Raw genomic sequence first — 12,690 nt, 5'->3', positions numbered from 1 at the left:
AAGGGCCATGACAAAACTCAGCAAGGTCACAGCACATCCAGCACTTGCAGGAGCTGACATGGCTGGGAACAAATTCAGGAAGCTCGGGAAGCCTTGGGGAAGTCTGTGTCAGGCAGTCAGCAAGGGAGAGCTCTTCTGCCCAGCTCAGTGGACACTGAAACCCTGCCTAGGACACCACAGCACCTCCCTTCAAAGCACACTGCCAAGAGGAGGTCACCAGCCAGGCCCCGCTGCCAGCCCCACCACGAACAGCTTCCAGCCTTTTCCCTCCAACCCTGCAGAGCCATCCCCCACCAGTAAAGTATCCCTGGCTCCCCCCCTACTCCTCCAATAGTGCATCCCTGGCCACACTGCCTGCCCAGAGCAGGGTTCAACCCAGGAGAGCATTCCCCAGCCCTTCTGCAAGTCTCAACTACCTGGAGGAGTTACCAAGGACAGGCTGACCTGGCAGGCTTTGTTCTCAGGCCTGGAGCTGCCCAAAGAGCTGAACATGTCCTAAGCATTGCTGTTTCTATCCAGTCTCCAAAGTTCTCAGGACAAGAGCAGGGCTGGGTAAGAGGCATCTGTGCCCCAGTGTCCCCATGGGCACCCACTGCAGCATCTCCCTGTGGCCATTGAGACAGCACGGGAGGCCTGCACGGAAACCCAGCAGCACTGCTGCAAGCACAAGGCTGTCAGCAATGGTCACTGTCCCACTGCTGGGGGCAGCACATCTAGAAGACAAACTGTCACAGGACACCAAAAAATTCCTAGCTTGTGGCTTGCAAAACCAGTTGCAGTGCCAGCTTGCCTGCAACTGGTAAGTGGCAATAAATAAGCAGTTTTAAAGGAGTCATCCTTTATCCAGCACACAGCTCTCAGTTAACCCCAGACATATCCCAGAGTAGTCTCAAAGCCATGACCCCAAGCAGTCCCAGGTGTAATGAGTTAAGCATCTTTTGGGCAGGTTGTTCAATTTTAAAGACAACAAAGCCTCAAACAATGCTCTCTAAGATTAATTTCATTTACAAACTGCATAGCTACTGCTCTGCAAGCACAGCAAGCAGCATCCTCCTGCTGCTTCAGCCTGCCTGGGACAATGCCTGCTGCACCACAGACCTACAGCCTGACAGCACCCAGGAGGGAATCCCTAATGCAGCAGCCAGGGGTGCATGAAACTCCCAGATACCAACCAGCCCCCACAACCTGGCTTCTAAACCTGAGAGAGTTTAATGTTAGTGCAGAAGAATAAATAATTTCTAGTACTCATCACCCTGTATGATGGTGCTGGCAAGCTCTGGTGAAGTTGGCTCACTCATCATAGATCACAGAATGGTCTGGGCTGGAAGGCACCTCCAAAGCTCATCCAGTCCTGCACTCAGCAGGGACATCCTCCACTGGATCAGGTTGCCCAGAGCCCTGTCCAGCCTCGCCTCAAAAATCTCTGGGGATGGAGGTCAGCCACCTCCCTGGGCAACCTGCCCCAGTGCTCCACCACCCTCCTGGTGCAGAACTTGTTCCTCACATCCAATCTCAATCTGCTCTGCTCTAGTTTGAAGCCATTGCCCCTGGTCCTGTCCCTGCAGGCCTTTGGGAGCAGTCCCTCTGCAGCCTTCTTGTAGCCCCTTCAGGTACTGGAAGCTGCTCTAAGGTCTCCCTGGAGCCTTCTCTTCTCCAGGCTGAACACCCCCAGCTCCCTCAGCCTGTCCTTGTAGCAGAAGTCATTTTTGAGGCCCTCCTCTGGACCCTCTCCGTCAGGTCCAGGTCCACGTCCTCCCTGTATTGAGAGCTCCAATACAGTACTCCAGGTGAGGTCTCACCAGAATAAAGCAATAGAATCACCTCTCTGGATCTGCTGGCCACGCATCTTTTGGTGCAGCCCAGGATGCCACTGGCCTTCCAGCTCATCCTGGCAGGTCCTTAGTCAGCATGGACAAGGCTGCACACATGGGAAGTGCAGCACAGAAGCAGGCACTGCCCCAGGGCTAATAATAGGGCACTGCTGCAGTGGGCAGCTGGCCGGGTCCAGGCTGCTGTGTGCTCCTTCCAGCCAGCCCCTAACCCAGGACCCTGCCTGGGGCCAAGCTGTTAGCTCCCAGAATAGCTCAGATAGCTGCAGAGGACAAAGTCATTGCCTAGGCATGGCAAGCACTGACTGTTTTCAGCTTTCCAGGAGCACTGCAGGCTAGGGGAGAGCAATCGCAGGGGAGCCCAGTGCCAGCCACCTGGCCCAGCAGAAGGGAGAGTTTGCAGCTCCTGTTTTCCCAAGAAAAGGATTTAGCAAAGAGAGATCAAACCTCAAACTTGTTTTTTGAAACAATTTTCCAGACTGAGAGGCTGCAGTTTTGCATCAGGAAAACATAAAACATGCAGATTTTGCACCAGAGGCATGATCCTGACATCTCCCACCCACCCTCCCCAGCCTGCTGCAGGCCAGCTCCTTGACGAGGGGCACAGAGCACTGCTGGGCACTGAGGGGGCAGCCTGGGTCAGAGCTGGCCTCAGCACTTGTAGCCCTCATCACAAGCACCCAGCGACCTGCTCTTGGCTCCTTTCCCCTGAAGCCCTTGCAGGTCAGAGCAGCTGCTCCACACCCCACTGACCAGCAGCTCCCCCACCCTTTTTGGGTGCTCACAGGCCCTGGCCGTGCTTCAACACCACCTCACACCTCAAGAGGATAAAAGATACCAATGGAGGCACTCAAAAGCCTGATGATGCTACAGTGAAGGTTGCTCGAGCACAGTTAATTGAACTCCTGTAGGCAGCTGTTCCACAGGAGAAGCCTTGCCCTGTGGAACAATGCTGCACACTAGCAGCAAAGCCAGAGTCTGAATCCAAAGCTTGGATTCAAAACTGGGAAGATCAGGCTGCCTGTGCTAGCATCCACATCCTTCACCAGCCCTGCAGACAGGAGACAGCACAGCTGCTGTGCCAGTTCCTGAGAGTGAAGGAGAAGGAAGAAGAAAAAGAGCAGTGAGGTCATGCTCACAGCCCTTGTCTGACTGCTCAACTAGGAAAGAGCAGGTTCTGATGAAAATATAAATAGAAATTCAGACATTTGCATACAACATTGGAGGGCACCAGGGGAGGAACCCCAGCTCACCCCACCTCTGCACATCCAGCAAGCCCAGGGAGCTGGAGCAGTGCATTGATGGCCAGGCTGGGCAGTGGGGCTGTCAAAGCACTGCCACAGTGCAAGCTGCTGTGACACCTCACCTGGGAGAAGACTCCTCTGGGAGCCTTGCCTGGGGTTCAGATGTAAATTTAAGGCTAAGGTTGAAAAAAGCTGTAGTTCTAGAGGTGCTGGAAAGGGCTCCCTAGAGGAAACTGGGGGCTGCTAAAACATCTGGGCTTGCAGAAATGTTCCCTGTGCAATGGTCAGCCAGAAGATTAGGGTTGGGATAACGCTGAGACAAAGTTCAGAGTTGCAGCTGAATTGGGGTTGGAAAGAGGCTGCAAAAGTACCTGTCAGCTGCCAAGCAACCTGGGCTGGGAGAAATCACTGGTCCAGGTAATGGGTAGAAGACTTCTTCTGGCTTCCCAGGAAAATCAGGGTCATGACTACAAGAAAACCCAGAGGTGCAGCAGCAGTGGGGGAAGGGAGGGCTCATCTGAGCAAAGCAGGGGCTGTGAGGGGTCTCACCAGGGAGAAAGCCTTCATGGGGGAAGCGGCTGGGGCTTAGCTGAGGCTCAGCTGGAAAACCAGGGTTAGGGTGCGGAGAAAGCCTGGACCTCAAGCAGGGCTGGAAAGCGACTGCCGAAAGGAACAGAGGCAGCCAAGAGGTCTGGGCTGCAAAGGGCTCAGAAGCCTTCCCTACAGCTCGGCTGGAAAAGAGTTCCTAGTGCTGAGGCTGGGCTCAGAGGCAATGTTACACTGAGCTCCAGGGGGGCTGGAGAGGAGCTGCCAAGAGACCTGGGCTGGGCCACACCTTTCCCTGAGACACGTCTAGGGGCCCTTCTTTAGGGTCCAGCAGGCAAACCAGGGTTTGGGTTGAGGAGAGAGCCTGGTGCTACTGCTGGAGTGAAGCTGGGAAGGTAAGCAAGGGCTGGTAAGGGTCCTGGGCTGAGAGAAACCTTTGGTGTGGACAGAAAGCCTCAGTCTCTCTTCCCTACAGTTCTTCACAAACAATTAGGGCTGAGAGAGCCTACAGCTGAGCCTGGGCTGGGAATCCCAACAGCCAAGCTCACCCTACCCAGAGAGCTGGGCTGGCTCTGTTCTCATCCGGCCAGTGGCTGTGGAGCCTGGTCTGTTGTTCTGCAGGGAATCAGAGAGTCACAGAATCAACCAGGTTGGAAAAGACCTCAGAGATCATCAAGTCCAACCTATTACCTAACACCTCCTGACAACTAAACCCTGGCTCCAAGTGCCACACCCAATCTTTTTTTGAACATCTCCAGGGATGGTGACTCCACCACCTCCCTGGGCAGCACATTCCAATGGCCAATCACTCTTTCTGTGAAGAACTTTCTCCTCACCTCGAGCCTAAACTTCCCCTGCCACAACTTGAGGCTGTGTCCTCTTGTTCTGACGCTGGTTGCCTGGGAGAAGAGACCAACCCCCACCTGGCTACAGCCTCCTTTCAGGTAGTTGTAGAGAGCAATGAGGTCACCCCTGAGCCTCCTCTTCTCCAGGCTAAAGGAAAGGCTAAAGGAAAGGAGAGCTAAACGCAGGGCCAGAGTCAGGGCCAAGGGAGCCTGGAGCTGCAGCTAGGCTGGGGCTGGAAAGGGGCTGCAAATAATCTTTTGTACAGTAGGTCTTGTCAAAAGGTCCAGCTATAAAATTGGAGTTAGGGTAACACTGATGGAAAGGGAAGGCCTCGAGATGCAATTGGAGTAGGCATGGAAATAGGCTGCCAAAGCAGGGGCCTGCAAAGAGCCTGGGACTGAGAGAAACCTTTGGTCTGGAAAATGGCTCAGCAGCCTTCTCTACAGCCTCCCCAAAATAGCAAGAGTTAGGGTTGAGAAAAATCCCAGAGATGCAGTCAGAGAGGGGCCAGAGAGGGGCTGCCGAAAGGAAACAGTCAGGAGACCTGTGCTAGGAGAAGCCTCTGGACTACAACCTGGCTTCAGAGCCATATCTACCAGGTCCAAGGAAATGAAGGCTAAGACTGCAGGATGAGAGCTGCCACTGGAGATGACCTGGAAGGCAGCTGCCAAGACACTTGAGATGAGAGAATTTTTACCCATGGAATGCCTGGGGGTGCTTGTCTAAGGCTCAACAGAATGAGGACTAGATTTGAGAGAAAGACAACATCTCCAGTTACGGTAGCACAAAGACAGTCACAGTAACAGGCTGCTGCCTGCCTTCACTGGGTGCAAAGGAAACAGTGCACAGTGACAGCATTTTTGAAAATCAAATGTTTGTTTTCAGAGGCTGGTGCTTTGCTGAGCCTGGCTGAATCTCCACAAGGACAGGCAAAAGACTGAATTTTGCCTTTTCCTGTAACCTCTTCCTCAAAAGCATCCATTCTTGCTGGAACCTTACAGAAAAGCCAGCCTGAGGCACTGCAACTCTGCACTGCGAAATGCTGAGAGCTAGGCAAGGAATACTCTGACTGTGCTGAGAAGCTTCACCACAGAGAGCACCAACACCATCCAAGATTAAATTACATTGCAATGGATCTTGGGGGAATGAACTCCAGTCAGACTGGCCCACAAGGCTGGTAGCCAACCACAGCCAACCAGCTGAAAACACAGCCTGGGTGAGCAAGCAGAAGAGGATGTGCCCACAAGTTACATATGCCAAGAGCAGGCAATGGGATGATCTGCACCTTCCAAGTTGCTCCCTGTTGACATCCTACTTACCTTCTAGGAGACTTTGCAGGTGAGCTCTCCCATCTGCTACTCCAGTTGATTTTGCAGTGCATCCCTCCAAAAAGGCTAGGGTCAGCTCCCAGGGTCCCAACAGGACCAGCACTTCAGTGGAATGGGGCAGGGGGATGAAGCTTTGGTTCAGTTTTGGTCCCCTCTCTTACAAGGAGGACATTCAGGAGCTGAAGCATGTCCAAGGGGCAACAAAGCTGCAAGGCTCTCTCTCTCTCCCACAGTCCTGTGAGGAACAGCTGAGGGACATGGGGTTGCTCAGCCTGGAGAAGACAACACTGAGGGGAAACCTCAGTTGCCCTCTACAGCTCCCTGAAAGGAGGCTTGACTGAGGTGAGGGTTGGTCTCTTCTCCCTAGTGTCAGGTGACAGAACAAGAGGAATAGGGCCTCAGGTTGTGCTGGGGAGGTTTAGGATGGACATGAGGAACAATTTCTTCCCTGAAATAGCTGTCAAGCCCTGGAATAGACTGCCCATGGAAATGGTGGAATCTCCATCCCTGAAGAGATTTAAAAGATGTGTAGACATGGTGCTCAGTGACATATTTCAGTCTTAGGTTTATGCTTGGACTTCGTGATCTTAGAGGTCTTTTCTAACCTATGGTTCACAAAAACTGGGAACAGTCCCCAAACCCAGCAAGGCACAAGACATGACCTGGGGCTGCTCCTATCTTTCCCCCTTGGGGCCACAGCAAGCCTTGCCTCAGCCCATCCCTCTCCCCAACTCCTGCACTTGCCCCTAAGATACCCGCACAACCACCACCAAGGATGGGCCCCACAGGTGGCTTTAGACTACAAAGTAGAGCCTCCGAGTACAGGCTGGCAGTCCCCCATGGCAGCCCTTCACAGATGGGCCTTCGAGCATCCTGCATCCCCCCAGGAACAGATGTTCAAACAGCCCTCAGTCATGGACACATCAAGACACTTCAGGAAGAAAGTTTTATTCATAGCCTTTATCCAAAGAGCAGCTTTCATTTCCTGCAGGGAAATCACATCTGCAGCATGGTGAGGACAGCAGGAGTCATCAGCTCTGAATGCAGTCCTGCTTTTGCTTTGCTTTCACTTCCCACCTCTGTTCCCTTGGCTCCTACCTTCAAGCCCTGTCCTCTTTACTGCCTGTGGTGCACCCAGACCCCCACCCCATGGCACAGCTGCACTTCAAGTCCCCGAGGCCAGCTCAGCCCCACCACATGGGCAGCAGCCAAGCAGCAGAGCTGGCTGGGGCAGCTGTGAGCACAGCCTTGCCTGCGCCCCTAGGTCCTGTCTGCAGGCTTGTCCCCAACAGCCAAAGGGCCACAAACTCAGACAAAGCAGAGGCCTCAGGATGTGCAGACACTGACGGTATGTGCCCAAGAAGGTTCCTTATTCAGCACAGATGAGCATTTTTCGACTTTATTAGAGCACATCCTGCAGTCCAGGTCCATGTTCAGCTGCTGGAGAGAGGCAGGTGGCTTCCTTTGTCAAAGAGGAACAAGGCAGATTTTATCTGTAGCAATAAGCTGCAGCCAGGAAACAATGCCTGCACTTCAAACAAAAAACAACACCCAACTGGTGTCCTTAGGGACCCCAGATCCTCTTCAGAAGGATGAACAAAAGGGGCATGTGGCTTTCTCCAAGGGAAGAAGGAAGGAGCTGGAATTCACACAGTAAGCAGTGCTCACAAGCAAGAGGCACCCACAGGCAAAGGAGGGCACATCCACCCCTGTGCCACACACTGGTAACAGCACACTCAGAAAACTGTTCTTCTGCACCTTCTGAGGTGGGATTCTGCACAAGGGCCCCTCAGAGCTGCATCAGCACAGAGCAGAAGAAGGGAGCAGCCTCAGGTTGCAGCCACAGGAATGATGAGCAGTCCCTTGTGAGCTGACACGTGCCACCACACAAGACATTTCCATTGTGACCTCAGACCACAGCCACGACCAACATTCACAGACACAAGGAAGCCTCTCAGCACTCTGCACGCGCACAGCACATCTCCATCAAGAAGTCAAAATCCAGCTTCTCAGAAGGTCCCAGGCCAGAAGAGACACACAGGAGGTTTGCTCCTAAAGCAAAGCAAGCTGGGTCCTGTGGCCTTGCACCATGGCTGAGGCACGGAACCACTCCAGCAGCTCCTTCTGGTCCAAGGTAGGAGCACCCAGTGCCACTGCAGGCTCCCAGCACTGCCTTACACCCCTGTGGAGGAGGGCTGCACAAGCTGGGCTCCACAGCTCACCGGGAGCTACAAGACAGCATCTGGACAGCAGCAGTGTTCCCAGCTGCTCTCCTTACGTTGCAGCCTGGAAGATGACCTCACTGTGTGGTTCAAAGGCACTCAAGAGCGGAGCCCCACACTTCAGGCTGGAGGGCCCTCTGCTTAATACAAACCAGAGGAGTACTCTAGAGCAGCACACTTGGCTCCACACTTTCTCACTCATGCTCCAAAACAGCTGGCCCTGTCCCCACTGGAGGTGCACCCTCTCTGAGCTGATCCTGCCTGCCAGACATGCTCCCTGCCACCCAAGGGTCCCCTTTCCAGGCACAGGAGCAGCACCAGGCATCACTGCTGGCCCAGGCTCCAGAGAGGTGACAAGGACAAGGCCTCACTGCAAGCAGCCCCTCTGAGATACAGACATTAAGAAGTGTCCAACCTCTGGTGACCCTTCCAGATGAGCAGTGCAAGCCTCTCTCAGTGCCACATGGCCGTTCCCTCTCTCTCCTACAAATCTGACTACAGAAAGGGTCCCTTGAAAATACAGATCCCAGCCAGGCACAGCACTCTGCCTGCAGCCCCAAAGGACAGGCAGGTAAAGAAGAGAGAATTGCACAGCCATGCCATGAAACCCCTGACTTTGAAACAAACAGGTCTGCTCTGCTGAAGCACCTCAGCAAGGGCTGTATCTCCTCAGTGCCTGGGCACAACTTGAAGGGATTAGTCTGAGGTACAGGGTCAAAACCTGCTGCCCAGGCCAGCAGCAAGCCAGGCTCACAGACTACAGTTGGCCTCAGGGATGCTCAGCATATCTTTGCTGCTCTGGCATCAGAAGATGAGCTACCCTGCCCTGAGAAAGGCTGGTAGAGGTCAACGTGCAGGCAGATGAGAAGCTCCAGATCTCTCCAGAGCAGAAGCCAGCACTCCCAGCAGCACAGAGCTGCAGGCAGCACCCACAGACACAGCACAAAGGACCTGCTCAGCCCTTCCAGATACAAGGCAGCAGCAAAGCGTACAGGCAGAGAGGCAACCAAGAGCTTTCAGCAGCCTGTCTCACAAGGGAAGGGACCCATTCTTTCTGCTGCCCCACACAAGCTGCAGAAGCAGCTGCCTGGGGGGCAGAGGAGCTGCTCCAGCCCTGCCAGCCCAAGAGCTGCTCAGCTGCCCACCACCTGCTGTCATCATGGCAGCAGCCCTTGGCTCAAACATGATGGAGCAGTGTCTCCTGCCTGACAATAAACCTCCAGCCCTGAGGACAGCGAAGAGCAATCAGGAGCCATTCCCACCAGGCAGAGATGACACCAAGCCACGTCATTTTTGTGCTGGGGTCAGGCACTATGTGAAAGCCTTCAGGCCTGAGCACAGCTGAGGCATTAATGCTGCTGCTCCAGCAGGAACTCCCAGAATCCTGATACTTGGCACTGGTCAGAGCCACAGGAACAGCATCAGCGTCTCATGCCATGCCCCATCCTACAGCCTGGGGAGCCTCTTGCATCAGCACACTGACCAGAAGCATGTGAGGCCAAGCTGAATCAGAGTGCTGGGGGCACAGGACCAGCCTTGGCAAGCAAGCACAGATCATTCCCAAAGGAGCAAGGGTGCCTGTGTCTGCCTGAGGACAGTTGGGGGAAATCAGCATTTTCTATTGCTTGCCAAGATGTTGTGAAATTGCCCTGATACTGCTGCCCTCATCACCAGGAGCACTACAGAGTAGCAGGTGACAGGCCGGGACTGATGGGCTCTGGCAGGCTTTCCCAGGCAAGCTGTAGCAGAGACACTTGGGGCCTGGCAGCACCTGCCCATCAGGGGGGCCTCCAGAGTACTCTCCCCTCTCTGTAGCTTTCCTGCTGGCAAGGCAGTCAGCAAGCCCAAGGATAACCAAACATGGCCCAGGCACCAGCCACCCTCCCTACCTGATGCATCCACACCACAGGTGAGCAGCAGGAGAGGCTTGACCAATGCTCTTCTCCAATGCACCAAACAGCAGAGACAGAGACATCTGCAGTCCCCTGGTGCTGTTTGGTTCTTGCTACCTTATCAATTCCTGTTTCCAGGCAGGGCTGCACAGACATGTCATATCCGGTAGAGCTACCAGAGCTTGAAGCCTGAGTATTTGTGGTGCAATCCAGAGGGACTCGGGCAACTACATTCCTGTGGGCTGCATGGAGAAGGGGCTCTGCAGAGCCATCACCCTGCCACTGGATTCTGAGAGGTGATCCTGCTCACTCGGGGAGAACCAGGAAGGGGAGACAAGCACTGACAAGACCATCGCCTGCAAAACATCGAAGGGGCAGAGCTAGGGAAGGGGGAAGGAGAAAAACCGCACAAGAGTGACACTTCTCTGCCTGGCTCCTCCCAGCCAGCTCTCGGCGAGCCGAACGGAGGAGCGCTGCGTGGCCCAGCGAAGCAGCAGGGCAGTCAGAGGCTCCCGCACGGCACCGGCACCCCGAGCCTCTGCGGCTACGCTCTGCAGGAGGCTCCAGCCGCTGCCACAAGCCGCTCGTCCGCAGGCTAGCACGCAAGCAGCCCGGAGCCCGGCTCTCGCCACAGTCTCTGCAGCAGGATCGTGTCTGCAGCTGCTCCTGCAGCCGCACGGAAGGCCAGGCTGCGACTCCTGCTGCGCCCGGCAGCCTCCCGGGCACGCAGGCAGCCCGGCAGCAGCCGTGCCCCAGCAGCAGGCCTGGGGAGCCGGCAGCCGCATTCCCAGCCTCCCTCCACAGAGCCTCCCCCACATCCTGCCTCCAGCCCTCTGCCGGGGGTAGAGAATGCAAATCCTGGGTTGTAATTTTTCCAAGTTAAAAATAACGCAGTAGTTTAGTCAGAATCAGAGAGGCAGGGGGTTGGGGAGCCTGGGAGCTCCAGCGCAATGTTTTTCCTTCCCAAGCAGAGGCTATGGAGAGCTCTGCACATAGGCTATGGAAACAAGGCTCCTCCAGCATCCCAGCTGCAGAGGCTTTGCTGAGCAGCACAAGGAGCAGCCCAACGCTCTCTGTTTCAGAGCAGCCCTAATGCTCCTTGCCGGTTCCCTGGCCCCGACGGGCCCCACTGCCCTGAGCAGGACACACGGCAGGCCCCAGGACACCAAGGGAGAAAGAAGCACACACAGAGACCAAGTCTGGGTGCAAACACCCCTCAGAGGGGCACATGTGTCCTGGGACAGAGCATTGCACTGACAGCCAGCCCCAGGAAAGCCACAGCTGTGCTCCAGGAAATTTATTAAGATATTTTCATCTTAAAAAAAAAAAAAAAGACGGGGAATTAACTCTGTGGGGCGAGAGGAGCTCAGACATCTGCTGATAAGAACATCCAGTGCAGGTGGCAATCATGCCAGCTAAGCCATTCCTACGTCACCCAACTCCACCAACCCCACAGACTTTTAATGGGAAGGTGAAAAAGAGCCATAACCTCCTTGCCACTTGCTCCACGGGACAAGGGATACAGCAGCACTGCACAGGATTCCCCTTCCAAAAAGCCTGCTCAGCACCAGCATTTCTGCTCCCAGGTCCTCACAGATAAGCTCTCAGCCATGCCAGACCCCAGGGAGACACTTGGTACAGTGCCACTGCTGCCACACAGAGGATACTCTGCTGGCACCCAACACAAGGGAGCACATGCAGGCTGGATGCAGCCCCCGGTAATGCAGCTTCAGTCAGCAACGCTTTGTGACTCTCACGACAAGCTCATGTGGCAAAAGACAGCAACAGCTCCTTTTTGGGGACGTCTCAAATGTAGCTCCCAACTCAAAACAGTAACCACAACGACCTTCAGCAGTTATTTCAAAGCTGCACAGTGCCACAAGGCTGAGAACAGAGGGCTGCCTTTGACTCCAGCAAGCACAGCAGCAAGCAGGAACCACCAGCACAAGGGGAAGGAAAGCCACAGAAGGGCTGGAAACGCCCTGGGTTTGCTCAGTGAAGGTACAGCACAAATGCAGAGCTGTGCCTGGCCAGCCGGCAGGCACACCAAGACATGGTGCTCCAGCTTATGGCTAGACAGAGGGAAAACAGCTCTGAGCTCACCCTAAAATACACATGCCTGTGCAGCTCAAAATGAAGGGAGGCACCGCTGCTGGGCAGGGCTGAGGTGGCTGCCAGCAGAGTGGGGATGCACCTGGTGTTAGCCTGGCAGCCTTTCCTCCACCACCGTCCTGCTGCCCCAGTGTGCAAGAGCTGCCAGGAGCCAGCAGGTTTCTCAAGCCTGCGTCTGCTGTCTTCTGATCAGCAGGTCGAGCCTCACTTCAAACAGTTGCTCATAAGCCCCAGGCAGTGGATTTTAATCCTCAGCATCAGCAAGGCAAAAAGCAGAGGAAAAAGAAAATAAATCTCTACAGCTCAGTACCTAGGCAGAGAAGGGAGGCAGGGCAAGCCTGCCCAGCCTCATAGCTGGCACCCAGCAGGCTGGGCTCCTGTAGGCGGCAGGCCCATGGCTGCCTCAGCAGGGTCAGGTCTAAGACTCATGGATGAGCACACCAGTGTGTGAAGATGTGCAGCACGAGGGTGCACATGTGCACACACCAGTGTGTGAAGATGTGCAGCAGCTCCCCAGGGTGCCACCCTATCAGCACAATTTGCCTGCCCTGCCAAAAGCATCACCAGCTCCAGCCCCTGCTGGGGAGCCAAGGAAGGTGACATCCCCAACAACCTCTGCCTGACAATTCACTGTGCTGCAGTCCCACAGGTCAGGGCTCTGCCTGTACCTG

The sequence above is a fragment of the Indicator indicator genome, chromosome 24 (assembly GCF_027791375.1).
Source record: "Indicator indicator isolate 239-I01 chromosome 24, UM_Iind_1.1, whole genome shotgun sequence".
Lineage (NCBI taxonomy): Eukaryota > Metazoa > Chordata > Aves > Piciformes > Indicatoridae > Indicator > Indicator indicator.
This window is presented reverse-complemented; position numbering follows the sequence as displayed.